This window comes from Tupaia chinensis, unplaced genomic scaffold (assembly GCF_000334495.1).
Source record: "Tupaia chinensis unplaced genomic scaffold, TupChi_1.0 Scaffold000147_1, whole genome shotgun sequence".
Classification (NCBI taxonomy): domain Eukaryota; kingdom Metazoa; phylum Chordata; class Mammalia; order Scandentia; family Tupaiidae; genus Tupaia; species Tupaia belangeri.
In genome coordinates this window covers 1,242,916-1,258,999 of record NW_006159617.1, presented here as the reverse complement: position 1 = coordinate 1,258,999, position 16,084 = coordinate 1,242,916, and the positions used below count along the sequence as shown (strand labels likewise).

Genomic DNA, 16,084 nt, shown 5'->3' with positions numbered 1-16,084 from the left:
GTGCCACTTGCGGGAATGTCCGGGCGGGGCGAGGCGTCTGGGCGGATCGGGGGTGGCCCGGCGGCGCGCTCCGACACAGGTCTCAGCTAGATCTCTGCCGGCCGGGAGAGGCGTAGGAGTTCCACTACCTCCTGCACCGCCAGCAGTGCCCGCTGCGACTGAGCGCGGGCTCCGACTGAGCTCGGACTCCGATTGAGCGCGGGCTCGGCGTGCGGGCACTCGCCACTTTCCCGGTGGGTCTGGCTCCGCCCCTCCAGGGAGGAGTGCCTGGCTCTGTTTCCCACGCCTCTGGGAGCTGGCTTGTGCTTTTGGTTCAGGAGTTGGGGAGCCTAGCAAAAACTGGGGTTGCAACAGTAGCGTTGACCTGGGACGCTAATGCGGTTTGCTCAAGTAAAGCCCATCGCTGGGCTCGCCTCTAGAGACGGTGCCGACTTGAGCGTGATCATCTACACTAGAAGGGGAAAAGTAGGTAGGGGGATGATTTGAACTGATTAACTTCCTGTGCATTTTATTGTCTTCTAACTTCTGAAATTTGGTATACTTATAAGTATGCAAGTTTTCTTAAAAGTCAAAGTACAAGAGTTACCAGTAGACCCCCCCCCATTCTCTAATATCACTGTTTTTTGGTATTTCCAGTACTTTAACATTAAGGTCCCACTGGTTATTAATGTATATTAGAAAGCACAAAGATCTTCGAGATTCCCAAATCAAAACAGTTTTTTTCAGTCCTTGTCTCCTCAGAGAGAAAATGAACAACTGAAATCACTTGGGCAGCATTCTTTAAGCAAAGACTAGGGTCTTTGTTTTTCTTTAAAGGAACTTTATGGAAATTATATATGTAAAAGTATGGGGTTTTTTAAATGTATTTCCTCCAAGAGTGACAGAGACAAAAAGAGACCGAATTAAAGCAGCCTTGACAAGGGTAGGTTACTGGATATATCCTGGGTCCCAGTCAGCCTTGACCCTGAGCACATGCCTGCTGATCTACTAAGTGAGATGTCCAACCTTCCCACATGGGTCTGCCCCAGAGAGTACTGTGTTTTATGTTTGGGCCACTGCCCCTTAATGGATACTACATCTTTTTTTTCTCTTTTATTATTATTATTATTTGTAGAGGCTTTTGCTATAGGGCCCATGCACTTACCAGAAAGACAGAGAGAGACAGAGAGACAGAAAACAAGAAATCTCCTCCCAGGGGTATGACCATGCCGCAATCCCTTCTCCTCCATTCTCCTCTTGGGATCTTGGGCACGCATGCACACGTGCCCAGCGTGAGTTTAAGCCACCAGGTTCAGGACTTGAACCATGGTCGACTACGTGGGAGTCCAGCGACATAGCCATTACGCTAACTGCTGGTCCTGGATACTACATCTTTAAAGGTCATCCAGTTAAAAAAAAAAAAAAAAAGAAAATCCTGTTCTTTCATTCTCAGATCTCCAGTCTGTTATAGGGCTTTATATACACGTTTCGTAAGTTGATTCTCTGCCTGTGAAAATACATTTGGGTTGTCTTTACTTGATTCTCATTATTCATTCCTTCTATATTTTAAGCTTTCTTTTATTTTATGCCTTTTTTTTAGGTTATGACTGTGTTGGTTTTTTTTTTTCAAATTCTGGATTCTCTCCATCATTTATTACATTGGTATTTTTTATATTAAAAATTATGCTGGATTTGAATGTTAAAAAATTAAGCTGAGATTTGACTAAAACATTCCCTCCAAGCAAGTGTTCTTAAACATAAAACTAAGTACTAAACATCCAAGAAATTATTTCATCTTGAATTATTCAATAAGCATGGGAAACACTCATAGCATCTATAAAGTTGTAAATACTACAGCTGCTCTCCACCTGCAAATTTAACTGATAAATTATGAGGGGTATTCCACTAGAAGCCTTGATCTTAGCACCCTAATTGCTAAATGAATATAGTTCTATACAATGGGACACCTAACACCTCAAAATGAATTTTACCATTAGTGCAATAAAACTTGTTATTGATTTTTGAAATAATATGCTTTCCTGTTTATTTTCAAGATTGATTTTTTTCATAAAAAGTAAAAGTGGCTAAATAAAAAGCTTTATAAACATATTTATTCAACTGAGTCTTTGAAATATTATTATTATACTGTTGGCAGTTAATAAGTGTCTGGTCTTTCAAAATAGATAAGTTAATTATATATTTAACTGTTAAAGCAAAAGTGCTTTCTTAACAAACACTGACTTCATTTATAAATTTTGACTGACTTTCGTGCTCATTATTTCTGAATTCTTACACTTTGTGGCTTGCTTTGGTCTTTCCCTGAGCTCTTTATTGAAGAGTCATCAAAAACCATGGATTATTCCAAAGGTTGTACGCATACGACTTATTTCCAGGATTATCAATCCTCTTCAGACCTTCTGTGCCGGTTATCTATCCCTGTGTAATACAGTCAAACTGTAGTGATTTAAAACAGCATCCATTTTATCTGTTCATAATTCTATCATCAGTTGGGGCAGGTTCAACTAGGTGTGCTTTCTGCTGGCTTGGCTGGGATCCCGTGGGTGGCTGGCGTCAGGGTGTAGACAGAGCTGGATGGTCCTAGATGGCCTTATTCATGGGTCTGGAAGTTGGAACTGGCTGCTGATCATGTGCCTTCAGGAGTCTAGCATGGGATTTGTCACATAGTACCAGTGTTCCAAGTCCTAACATACGTGCACATGTGCTTTTCAACCTCATCTGTGTTATATTAGCAGATATTCCAGTCACACACGCAAGTCACATGACCACCTCCCAAGCCAGTGAGGAGGAGACTATTCAAGCTCATGAAGACAGGGAGATGTACTTCATTGGAAGCTCTTACTAGAATAATACTCCACACCTAGGGTATTGGGACAGCCTCTAGTGTATCCTCCCAGGCTCTTTTCCTGCTTCCTCCTGTTCATTCTACACAACCACAGCTGGACAGTCCTTTTTAAACACCAGTTTTGTCATTCTCCCACTCAGTGGTTCTCAATCGGATGGGAATTTTGTTTCCCAGAGGACTTTTGCCAATGTCCGGAGACATTTTGGTTGTCTTAATTTGGTAAAGGAGAAATGCTACTGATATAAATTTAGGAGGTAGAGGCTGCTAATATCCTGTCCCATACAGCCCCAACCACGGGGAATTATCTGGCCAAAAATGTCGGCAGTGCTGAGAATGAGAAAGCCTGCACTGCACCTCATAACCACCCAGTGATATCCCAATAAAAAGAGAACCAAGAGGGGCCAGCCAGTGGTGTGGCAGTTAAGGCGGTGGATCTGACATGACTGACTTTGCTGTTCAAGTCCCAGATCCAGCAGCTTGAAAGACATGTTGGGCAGGTGTGTGTGCCCAAAATTTTGCGAAGAAAATGGAGGAGAATGGATTGCAATGTGACCACCCCCCCCCCAGTGGAGGTGGTTTCGCACATTTCTCTCTTTCTCTGTCTCTGGCTAGTGCATGTACCCCCATAGCAAAACAAAAAGAGAGAGAGAAAAAGAGAAAAGAAACCAAGAGTAAACTCTTTATCTAGACATTCAAAGCCCTCTGCAGTCTACTCCCATCAGATTCAAACATTCCTCCGTTTAGTTTCCATCAAGATATCTAGTGTCACCCCAAATATGCCACACTTTATCACGAGATTAACTTAATCTTTATTTTCATGACAAAATGTGTGTATCAAACAAAACTATTAGCTTTTGTCTAAAGGGTTAGATTTTTTTTTGAGGTTTTAACAAAATTATTTTCCAGCTTCAGTAGAACTGGATCATGCTTTTCCTGCCAAAGTTTCTAGTCTCATTGTTACCTAACACTTACCAATATCTTGCTTAGTGTGTATTATGCTAACTTAAGGAACAAACCACAGGAAAGCTTTTGAATATCCACAGCGATATACTCAAGGGAAAGCCAAGGTTATAGAATTTGTCTCCAGTTATTTTCAAAAGCAGAGGAAGGAGAGAAGGAAAAAAAATAAGGCACTTTATTTATTTATTTATTTTCTATTTTAGCATTCCAAATCAGCTTGGCAGGAATTGGAGAGAACAGACCAGTATTTGAGAGCCAGTGAATTGGTCAGTAAGGAGAGCTTGCCTGGAGTTATCAGCATGACTTTTAGAAAGATCAGCTTCCTCTTAGGCTGCTCAAGATTTGAAAACTCAGAGATAATCTTGTTAGAGTGTGTTTCTTAAAGTAGTGAGAATATATCCTTGGGGAAGAAAAAGAGTTTTATGATCAAATACATTTGTAAAACACCACTAAATAAAAAAAATGAAAAAGAATCCTACCATGTTTCTTCCTGGATGAGATAAAGAAAGCTGTTTAATATTTCCTAAATGTATTTGACTATGGAAGCTTTCATTTTTGGGAGTTGGTTTGGTTTGGTTTCAATGTCTATGGGGTGTCCCCAGTTAGTACTTTTGAGAATATACCTTGGGAAACCTCATGTTAGGCAATGACAAGGATGGTAAGTCATGAGAAATGATCCCCTGTCACTGGATCAGAAATGGGCCCAACATCCTATCCCTAGAATGAGCCCTACCCCCTTAACCTCCTTTTTTTCAGTGTACTTGAGAGAAGCAACCTGTCATAACCTACCATGTAGGAATTCCTTCATGTACAAGAATGTTCTTCAGAGCAAGACTCTGAAGTTACTCTTTTCTAGAAAGAGCCAATAGGTCAGTGAAGATGAAATGAGATATCTGAGTAATAGCATACCACTTAGGGACCAGTTCATAAAGTTCAGGACTCTGAAACAGCTGTACCCTTGCAAGAGATGGAGACACAGAGAGAGAGGGAGGGAGAGGAAAAAAGCATCTCCCCATGGGGCATGGTCACACTGCGATATCTTCTCCTCCATTTCTCGATCTTATCGGGGTTTCAGGCATGCAATCACGTGTTTTTCAGGCTGCCAGGACCAAAATTTGAACTTCAGTAGACCATGTCAGATCCAACCCCCTTAACCAATAGGCCACAAGGCTGGCCCTTGAGTTTTCTTTCTTCTCATAATTATCTACTCATGTCTTTCTATTCCTAAGGAACACACAGGAAAAATGTTGGAAAGTTTGCCAAGGGGAATGTGTCACAAGCTTATAGTAATCTACTCATCCTTAAATAAAGCGTAAAAAATTAAAATAATGATAACATAAAACCGATGTGCACTGATCCAGAATTAGCAAATGTGGACACTTTATCATACTTGCTTCATATTTGCTTTTAGAAATAAAGTGTTACAGATCCAGTTGAACTCATTTGATTACACTTTGTTTCTGTAACTAATATTTATCATTGTTGTCTATGTGTTATTTTGGCTGTTATCAGACTTTAGTAAACCTTTCATTGTAGAAAATGAAATAGCTCTGGGACTAGCAGATGATGTCATGGTTATATCACTGGACTGCCACATGGCTGACACAGGATCAAGTCCCAGACTTGGTGGTTTAAACCTCACGCTGGATGCATATGTGTGCATGTTCAAAATCCTGAGAAGAGAATGAAGGAAAAGGGATTGCAGTGTGGCCATTCCACCTGAGAGATGATTTATTGCTTTCTGTCTCTCTGCCTCCCTCTGTCTGTCTGGCACATGCCCTATAGCAAAAATCTCTCAAAAAAACACTGCGATATCTTCTCCTCCATTTCTCGATCTTATCGGGGTTTCAGGCATGCAATCACGTGTTTTTCAGGCTGCCAGGACCAAAATTTGAACTTCAGTAGACCATGTCAGATCCAACCCCCTTAACCAATAGGCCACAAGGCTGGCCCTTGAGTTTTCTTTCTTCTCATAATTATCTACTCATGTCTTTCTATTCCTAAGGAACACACAGGAAAAATGTTGGAAAGTTTGCCAAGGGGAATGTGTCACAAGCTTATAGTAATCTACTCATCCTTAAATAAAGCGTAAAAAATTAAAATAATGATAACATAAAACCGATGTGCACTGATCCAGAATTAGCAAATGTGGACACTTTATCATACTTGCTTCATATTTGCTTTTAGAAATAAAGTGTTACAGATCCAGTTGAACTCATTTGATTACACTTTGTTTCTGTAACTAATATTTATCATTGTTGTCTATGTGTTATTTTGGCTGTTATCAGACTTTAGTAAACCTTTCATTGTAGAAAATGAAATAGCTCTGGGACTAGCAGATGATGTCATGGTTATATCACTGGACTGCCACATGGCTGACACAGGATCAAGTCCCAGACTTGGTGGTTTAAACCTCACGCTGGATGCATATGTGTGCATGTTCAAAATCCTGAGAAGAGAATGAAGGAAAAGGGATTGCAGTGTGGCCATTCCACCTGAGAGATGATTTATTGCTTTCTGTCTCTCTGCCTCCCTCTGTCTGTCTGGCACATGCCCTATAGCAAAAATCTCTCAAAAAAAAAAAAAAAAAAAAAAAAAAAAAAAAAAAAGAAGAAGAAAGAAATTTAAATGGCTCTATAATGTTCAAACAGTATCAAATTCTAATTCACATTGCAAACCAGAGCAGAGTTGGCGTTCATTACTAGAACTAAGTAAGAAGGTAAGAAGCGTTGTTCCAAACTTCTAATATCCTTAGTGATGACCAAGCAAAGCTCATGTGTTGTTTCCCATGTCAGCAAATTGTATGTCTCATACACCGTGGCCAGCAGATGAGACAGAAGTTTGTATTTTATATTATATGTGTCAGAGGTAGAGAAAGAGAAATCCAATCCAGTGAACACACAAGAATCTCACTTCAACTTTTGGGCAGCAAAATAAAGCAAACTACAATAAGCAGAATTCTACAGTAACTCCCAAATGCCTGTCTTTTGATGTACCTGTAAGGCACAATCTTCTTTTTTAGAGTAAGCAGGACCTGTCTGTATAATGAGAAAGTCGCTCCTGCAATTACTTCATGCTATGTAAGATTCTATTCCCTGCTCCCTTGGAAGAAGTGAGTTGCCATGTATTGAGAAGACCAAATGAGCAGGAGCTGAGGGTGGCCTGTAGGGCTGAGAATGACCCCCGCGGCTCACAACCAGCAAGGAACAATCCTAACAACGGAAATGAGCTTGGAAGAAGACTCAGAGTTTAGGATGAGATCACACCCCAGGGTTGAAATCGATACCTTGATTTCAGCCTTAGAGACCCTGAGTGGGGAACCCAGCTACACTGTTCCCGGACCTCTGGCCTCCAGGACTGTAAGAAAACACCTGGGTGTTTTCCTAAATTGCTTCATTTGTGGTCATTCATTTGTAGCAACAGTAATATGCACCAGCAGGTGGCATAGAGGTTAAGGCAGCTGGATCCCACCTGGCAACTGAATGGTTTGAGTAGTGAACCATGAACTGGCAGCTGGAAATTCACACTGGGTGTGTGTGCATGCATGCCCAAAGTCCCAAGAGAAGAATAGAAGAGATTGCAGTGTGGCCATTCCCTTGGGGGGTGATTTCACATTTTCTCTGGCAAGCGCATGTGTCATATAGCAAAAACTAATAATAATTTCAAAAAAAGAGGGGTAGGGGAAGAAGTAAACTAATGCCAATGTAAATTCATATTTTTAAAGGATGAGAAAAGGAGGCCAGGGTTGTAGAATCCAAATTCTGCCAAGGGCTGGTATTAAAACATGACATATTGTAACTTCTGGAAACTATTTGTCATGCAATTTTAGCTAAAATTGCTTTTGAGAACTTTTATTTTTGACCTTTTACACATCAGCCATTCAGTTATTGCCCAATCGCAATTGATAACACTTTTTGCAGACAAAAACTATTGAAGCCATTCATTTCATGTTAGTACCTTAAGAAGAAAAAAAGACAAATGTTACAAAATTTTGAGGTTGCCAAAGGGAGATACCACTTAAGATCTTTCACATGAAATTGAGTTTGACCACTGCTACTGCTTATTTTTTAGACGCTTTTACAAATGTAAATTTATGTACAATAAAAAGGCAACCATTTCAAAATAGTTTAATGTGTTTGAACAGCTGTATATGATCTGTTTAACCACCACCCAATCAAGACACAGAATAGTTCCATAATTTCAAAAGCGCCCTTGAGCCCCTTTCCAATCAATCTTCTACAACCCCAGTCCCAAGGCAACACGACCCACTCCTGCCGTAAGGTAGAGCCCCTGCTATCTTTCCTCGAGTTTTATCTAAACACAGTCCTACAGTATTCTTCACACTTTGTTAGATGCTTCTAGAATCTATTTAAATGGCCATGTTGTTTTTGTTCCTTTATTTTATCAATGTGGTAAATTATATTGTTTTTGTTTATTTGTTTTTCTAGGTTTTTGCACTAGGGTGCTTGTGCTAGTCTGATAGTGACAAAGAGAGGGAAAGTGAGAAATCATTCCCCAGAGGTATGGCCGTGCCACAGTCCCTTCTCCTCCAATCTCCACTCAGGATCTGGGGCACATATGCACATGTACCTGGCATAATTTTCAAGCCACTATGTTTGGGACTCAAACCACAGTCAGCCATGTGGGAGTTGGAGAGACAGAGATGAGTATGATCACAGGGCAATCCCTTCTCCATTTCTCCTTTTGGGATTTGGGGAACACACACATGTGCCTGGGGGGGGTGATTTCTCACTTTCTGTCTCTCCATCTCTCTGTGTCTTTCTGGGGAGTGCATGCACCCTATAGCAAAATCCTCTAAAAAAAAAAAAAAAAGAAAGAAAGAAAGAAAAGAAAAATATTCAAGGTCAGCCGATGGCGTGGTGGTTAAGACAGCTTGGATCTCACATAGCTGACTGTGCAGTTTGAGTTCCAGACCCGGTGACTTGAGAAGCATGCTGGGTGCAAGTGCATGTGTGCCCAAAATCCTGAAAGAAGGGAAGAATGGAGGAGAAGGGGTGGTGGCGTGGCCATTTCTCACAGGGGAAGCCTTCTCACTTTCCCTGCCTCGCTCTCTGTCTCTCTCCAGAAAGTATACATGCCTCTGAAAACATGCCTTGTTAAACGTGACCAGAATTTTCCCCAAAGTAAGATATAAATTATTTCTGAGTTTATGTTCAGATAGAGAGTCAAGAAAAACTGGAAGTGAAATTTTGGAAATGAAATATAGGCATCACATAAAAATAATGCATTTTTAGATGTCAAACACTTCTTCCCTCCTTCAAATAATGATAATGTAAAAAAATAGACAATTTTGAATACTGGTATTTTCTTGTTTCTGATATACTTGAACTCTTACTTGAGATTATTAATTGATGCGCTGTGGTCGATTCTGCTTCAATTACTCCACATACCACGAGAGCGGAGTAAGCGAGCCGGCTCTGTGAGGACTCTGTCCTTGCGTAAGCCCCACACTATTTACTTGTGTGCGCGGTGGCTTCGTGTGTACTGTAGCAATGTCCCCTGCAGGATTGATCTCTGCAGTGACTTCTGGATAGCCCATTTATCACACAGGGTCTTTCTCAAACTGTAGACATGATTGCACCTCCAGACTTAAAATTTTAAAGGGAATAGTTCATACCAAAGAAGTTCTTTCTCATGATCTAAGTTGGGTTATCCAGACACTGACTTGAAGAATCACATGAATCTGAAAGGTAATCACATGCAGGAAAGGTAAAACTGGGGAGGGAATGAGCATAAGCCATGCAACACTGACCACAGGCACTGTCACCTAAAGGGAGTGGCTTTGTCTTAGTACTACTGCTAAAGACTGTGTAGGTCAACCTCAGAGCTATTTTATGTGGAGGGCAAGGGATCCGGGGTAGTTATCTCACCACACAATGTTCAAGGGCTGCTTCCAGAGGGGACACAAACTGCCAGGCACTGGACACACAGGCCAAGCAACACTAGCAGCAAGAGGGCTGACCTCCAGCAGGTGATGCAGGGGATGGTTGTCGGGAGGAAATGACCAGTGGGTCTGGGGAGATGGGGGAGAGTCAGACAGCACTGCTCCATGTAAGATAGAAGGAAACAAGCAGCAAACTTGAGTCAGGTAATCTGTGCTTAAAGCCTAGTTCTAGTAGCTGTGTTTTAAATCATGTTCAGTTTTAGGCTTAGTTTTCTTGTCTCTAAAACTGGGCAATCTTATTTATTTATTTATTTTGGAGAGGTTTTTGGTATAGGGCACATGATCTCGCCAGAAAGACACAGAGAGGACAGAAAGACATAGAGAGGACAGAAAGCGAGAAATCACCCCCCGGGGGGATGGCCACACCGCAATCCCTTCTCCTCCATTCTCCTCTTGGGATCTTGGGCACGTAGGCACACGCACCTGTTGTGAGTTTAAGCCACCGGGTCCGAGACTCAAACCACGGTCGACTGTATGGGCGTCCAGTGACATAACAATTACGCCAACTGCTGGTCCTGACCCTTGAACATTTTTAAAATAAGAAAATACCAGCTTATCAGCATCAGCAAAATCTTGCATGATTCTGTCTGATTTCTCAGTACTATGGAAGGATTGGTATGATACACTTTTTTAGAATGCTAATTAATTTTGCCTTTTGTGAAGTATTGTCACTCTCTTTTAGAAGGTGGAAAAGTCCACAATGTTTTGTTTCCCATTTGCCTGATCCCCCAGCATATTCCGACTTAGCATCTGAATCCAGACCGTACTGACCTGCAGAGTTAAACTGCAGAATGCAGCTTGACAACAATTTCATGTCTATCCTTTCTCTAGTTAGTTTCTGATCAAAATTATTTAGTAACAGTTTGACTTGCTCATCTGTCTGTGTGTGCTTGCATGTGTGCTTCTTACTGTAAAAGGCCCCAAAGCCTTTTTGAAAGCAGGCAGGATTTATACATTATAAGCAAATTATGATTATAAACATTAGGTAGTTGCATTCATTTTAGTGTTGGTACTATCAGAATGACAATCATGTCAACATCACCTTGTTATTAATTTACTGTTATTCATAATCAACTTTCCCCCAAGCTTATGTTCTGACAACAGACAGATCATGTTGTAAGACCACATGGATTTCTTCTGAGGGAAGTCTATGGATCTGATCTCAAACACTCCAGGATCAGTTTTTGCTCCAGGCCGTGCAATGTGTACATTGTTAGAACAGAGGTATATTTACATTCATCCAAAATAATGGGCAAATACATATTTTCCTGTGGCATGAAAGTCGTTCCCAATTCTATCACAAGAGGAGATGTTCAAATAGTCATCTATTTTTTTTTAGACTAAAAAGATTAATGCTTCTGTTACCAGAAGTACAAAATGAGACAAACTACATCAGTCAGAAAGAGATCTATAAAATTCCAAGGCCATTCCTATTCCTCTGGAAAGCATTACATAATTCAGTATTCAAAAGATGTGTTATTCAAGTCTCTTTTCACCAGTGCCCTGGGGTCTCAGTTAGTGATGAACTAAGATACTAATTTTTCACTAATGTAGTTATTGGAAATACGGAATCAGGATTTCTCAAGTTGTTAATGTATTCTTTCATTTGTAAGTCTTTAATGGCATAGAAGACTGGTAGATACAATGGAAAGCTATTTTTTTTTTTTTAAGTTAAGAGGTCATGGGACCAGCAAATGGCATAATAATTACATCACTGGACTCCCAGGTAGTCAACTGTGGTTCAAGTCCCAGACCCAGCAACTTAAAACTCATGCTGGGTGCATGTGCATATGTGCCCAAAATCCAGAGAGGAGAATGGAGGAGAAGGGATTGTGGTGTGGCCATCTCTCCTGGGATGTCTGTCTCTCCAGTGAGCCTACATGCACTATAACAAAAAATCTTCTCTTAAAAAAAGTAAAAAATTCTTGTAGAAAATACAGTTAGAGAGAGACTTATTTACATCTTTAACAAGGACTATACACCCAGAAAAGGAGGGAATCAAGCAGTCCACATCTCTGGGGTTGAGTCATATCAAGCATGGTATGTTGGGTCATGGGAAAAGTCATGACTCATTCTTGCATAGAAAAATACGTTTCTGACCACCCAATAATTTCCAAGTCTGACATAAACCTACAAGCCCCCCTCCAGGATTACTATATAACTTAAGTAAAGTTTTATCTCACTCAATATTATATTTCTAAGACCTACTATATTTTAAGACACATATTAAATATAATAGTTTTCCATTTAGTTCAAGAGATTTTAGAATGCAATAGAACCCTGAATTCTTTTCATATCTTCCTATCTACTAGGACCCCCAAACTTTATTTCAATATTTAAAAAATAGTTAATAAGGTTTTATAGTTTGTTTTGTTTTGTTTTGTTTTGTTTTCCTGGTCAGAGGGCACATTCACCAGAGAGAAACACAAAGGGAAAGTAACAAAGCAATCTTTATGCCACATCCTTTCTCCACTTTTTTCTTTGAGGATTTTTGGCATGTACATGCATGTACCTGGCTTGTTTTTCAAGCTGCTGGGTCCAGGACTAGAACTTCATGTTTAGCCATGGAGAGATCCAACCACCTTAACCACCATGCCACAGACTGGCCCGATTTTTTTAAAAATTTTTATTTATTCATTCATTTATTTTCATTTGACCAGAGAGAGACACACACAGAGAGAGAAGGAAAGTGAGAAAGCAAGCCACCAGGACCAGGACTCGAACCATGATTGGCCATGTGGGAGTGTCCAGCGTCTTAACCATCATGCCACCTGCTGGTCCCCAAGATTGGCCCGATTTTTAACAGATATTTACAATTGGCAAATCAACATCCTCAAGCTATTTATTCTTGTGTTGATTTTGAAATATAAAAAGGTTCAGGTTTTCATGTAGAAGTGTTTTGTTGTATGAATTTTACCATTTTATCAATGATTACAAAGTGGATTTCACTCAAAGTTGGATTTCAACATGGTTTTCACTCAGAAAGTTCAGACTACACAGAGTATACTAGAACTAATCAAATTCTTCTTGGAATACAGGACACTTGGGCCCAGACATGGCACAAGAACCACAGGGGAGGCCTGGGTTCTGATCCCAGATCAACCTGAACAAGCCCCCCCATGCACATCCAAGATTCTGGCTGACAAGAAGGCAGGAGGGAAGGTAGCAGCGTGGTGAGACCCTGTCAGGGATACCTGTCTCGCTCCCTCTTTCTTTCTCAATAAATAAGTAAAAAAATAAGTAAATAAACTTTTTTTAAAAAATCACACACACAGACACACACACACGAGGCACCTGAAATGGCAAGTTTAACTCTGATACCTCCAAAATCTTTCTCTTTCATAGCTTATTGCATTATTATGGGAACTAGTATTCCAAGAATAGAGGTCACCCTGACTGGAAGAAATTTTATTTCAAATTTTCCCAAATCTTTTTTTTTTCCCTGAAAATTTTTATGAATACTAAAGTGCAAAGAGACTAATTTATTTTGGAAGGGTCACTGAAAATTTGTTTGTTCTTAAATGAAGTTACCAGAAGATATTTTCTGGGAAATACTGAATGATTGCTATAATTCCGTGTGGATAACATGAAAACAACGAAAAAAAAAAACAAACCACACACAAACCAATGCACAGTCAATATCAGACTTCTTCTTAACTTTCTGATGATCTTTAAAACTGAGAGAGATATAAGCAGGCATGCATGATATTCTATTATCATCTATAACTTTTGCAGGGTTTTTGTTTTGTTTTGTTTGTTTTTTTGTTGTTGTTGTTTTTTTTTTTTTGAGAGGTTTTCGCTATAGGGCACGTGCACTCGCCAGACAGACAGAGAGAGACATAGAGACAGAAAGCGAGAAATCACCCCCCAGGGGGGATGGTCACTCTGCAATCCCTTCTCCTCCCTTCTCCTCTCAGGATCTTGGGCACACACGCACACGCGCCCGGCGTGACTTTTAAGCCACTGGGTCCGGGATGCAAACCGTGGTCAACTACGTGGGAGTCCAGCGACATAGCCATTACGCTAACTGCTGGTTCCCACTTTTGCAGGTTTTAAAATAATGATTTACTTAATGTTTACTTTTTTAAAATTTATTACAGGGCATGTGTGCTCACCAAAGAGAGAGAGAGAGAAAGTGAGAAAGCAGGTGACCAGGTCTGGGGCCCGAACCATAGTTGGATGTGTCTGAGCCTAGCACCTTAACTAACCACTATACCACCTGCTAGCCTCAATTTTGTAGTTTTTTAATCACATGTAGGGTGACATTCTTACAGACACAAAGTTTCAAACATTACAAACTAATATGACAAAAATTAGCCACTAAGCAAACCCTAGAAAAGAAATAGGAGATTTTTTCAGTGTTTTTATTTTTATTTATTTATTTATTTTGCCTTAGGGTGCATGATGCACTTGCTGGAGAAAGAGAGACAGATAGTGAGAGGGAAAGTAAAAAAATCACCCCCGTGGGGGGGATGGTCATGCCATAATCCCTTCTATTCTCCTCTTTGGATCTTGGGCACACACACATACACACACACACACACACACACACACACACACACATGCCTCGCATGCTTTTTAAGCCACTGGGTTCAGGACTCGAACCATGGTTGGCTTTATGGGAGTCCAGAGACATAACAGCTATACCATCTGCTCATTTCAAGATAAAAAGGTTTTAAGCTAGGTCATGAAGTATACTTTTAAAAAATTATTTATTTAATTCCATTTGTTATTAATTATCTTTTTAATTTGACCAGAGAGAGACAGAGAGAAAGAGAAAGGAAAATGGAGAAAACAAGTCACCAGGTCCAGAACTTCAACCATAGTTGGCCATGTGGGAATCCAGTGCCTTTAACTACCATGCCACCTGCCTGTCCCCATAAAGTATACTTTTTACAAATAATTTTCAAAACTTAAACTCTCCAACTTTCCTTGGCCTGGCTGTATCCCATCCCTCATCTACAGCCCCCACCCAACCAGGCTGAGCTATAAATGGACCTTTCAAAAGGCATACACACTGTGAACACACCTAATAAAATTTCCAGCGTGCAAAAATTATGCAAAAAACAAAGATGATGGAGACCAAGATCTAAAGATGTCAGAGTTTCATTTTGAGATTTAGATTTACAGAGAAATGGTAATAGTAGATAAATTCAGAGAATTATTAATGTTATCATTTTGATAAGTATTTAATAACGATCATTAATATCTGTCACCAGAGTTACTCCTGAGAGAGAACCTCTTTGTTTAGCTAATACCTTAGTAGGCTCTATTGTTAGAGAAAAGAATTTACAGAATAATAGTGTTGGCTCTGCTGCTTTTTATGGACAGGGATGGATTGTTACTCCTGACAGGTGAGTAAAAGAAGACAGAGGAGAGGAGAGACAGAGAAGACAGGAAAAATGAAGAACAGCTGGAACCAGTTGGGTAAAAGGTCATTGTTCAGACAGTTGAAGAGTTTCTCAAGGTGTGTTTTTGCTGTGATGGAAGCCCCTGTCAGAGATCCCTAAAATATTTTTAACACACGTTAATTTTTTTGAGAGATTTTTTGCTATAGGGTATGTGTGCTTGCCAGAAAGACAGAGAGAGACAGAGACAGAAAGTGAGAAATCAACCCCCAGGAGGAATGATCATGCCTCAATTTCTTCTCCTCCATTCTCCTCTAGGGATTGTGAATAGGCATGTATACACACCCAGCTTGAGTTTCAAGCTGCCAGGTCCAGGACTGGAACAGTGGTCAGTCATGAGTGAATCCAGGTCTTTAACCGCTATGCCCCTGCTGGGCCCACCCACATTAATTTTGCTCACAATGAACTAGAAGAAGAGCTGGAATTAATATTGCCTATGAACAAGGAAATGGAGCACAGGAAGCCAGAGAGGACATGGGAACACAAGTTCACTCCAGAAATTGTTAAAATCATGGGTATGGGTATAAAATTTTGATCGATTTTTAAAGAAATGTTATTTAATTCTTTCATGAGAGATAGCATGAGGGGGAGAAGAGAGTGAGAAACAGGCATTTTTTTTTTTTTTTTTTTGAGAGTTTTTTGCTATAGGGTGCATGCACTCTCCAGACAGACAGAGAGAGACAGAAAGCGAAAATCACCCCTCAGGGGGGATGGCCACGCCGCAATCACTTCTCCTCCGTTCTCCTTTCGGGATCTTGGGCATGCACGCACATGTGCCTGGCATGAGTTTTAAGCCACCGGTCCAAGACACAAACCGTGGTCGACTACATGGGAGTCCAGGGATATAGCCGTTATGCTAACTGCTGGCCCCAGAAAAAGGCACTCTTATGAGGATCTATCACCCTGAAA

General features: G+C 40.5%; 1 pseudogene; it reads right to left on the bottom strand.

Annotated features, from left to right (window-relative positions):
* Positions 1–86: 86 nt before the first annotated feature.
* LOC102481915 (CCA tRNA nucleotidyltransferase 1, mitochondrial-like) overlaps positions 87–16,084 on the bottom strand; it is a 57,281-nt pseudogene continuing 41,283 nt past the window's right edge.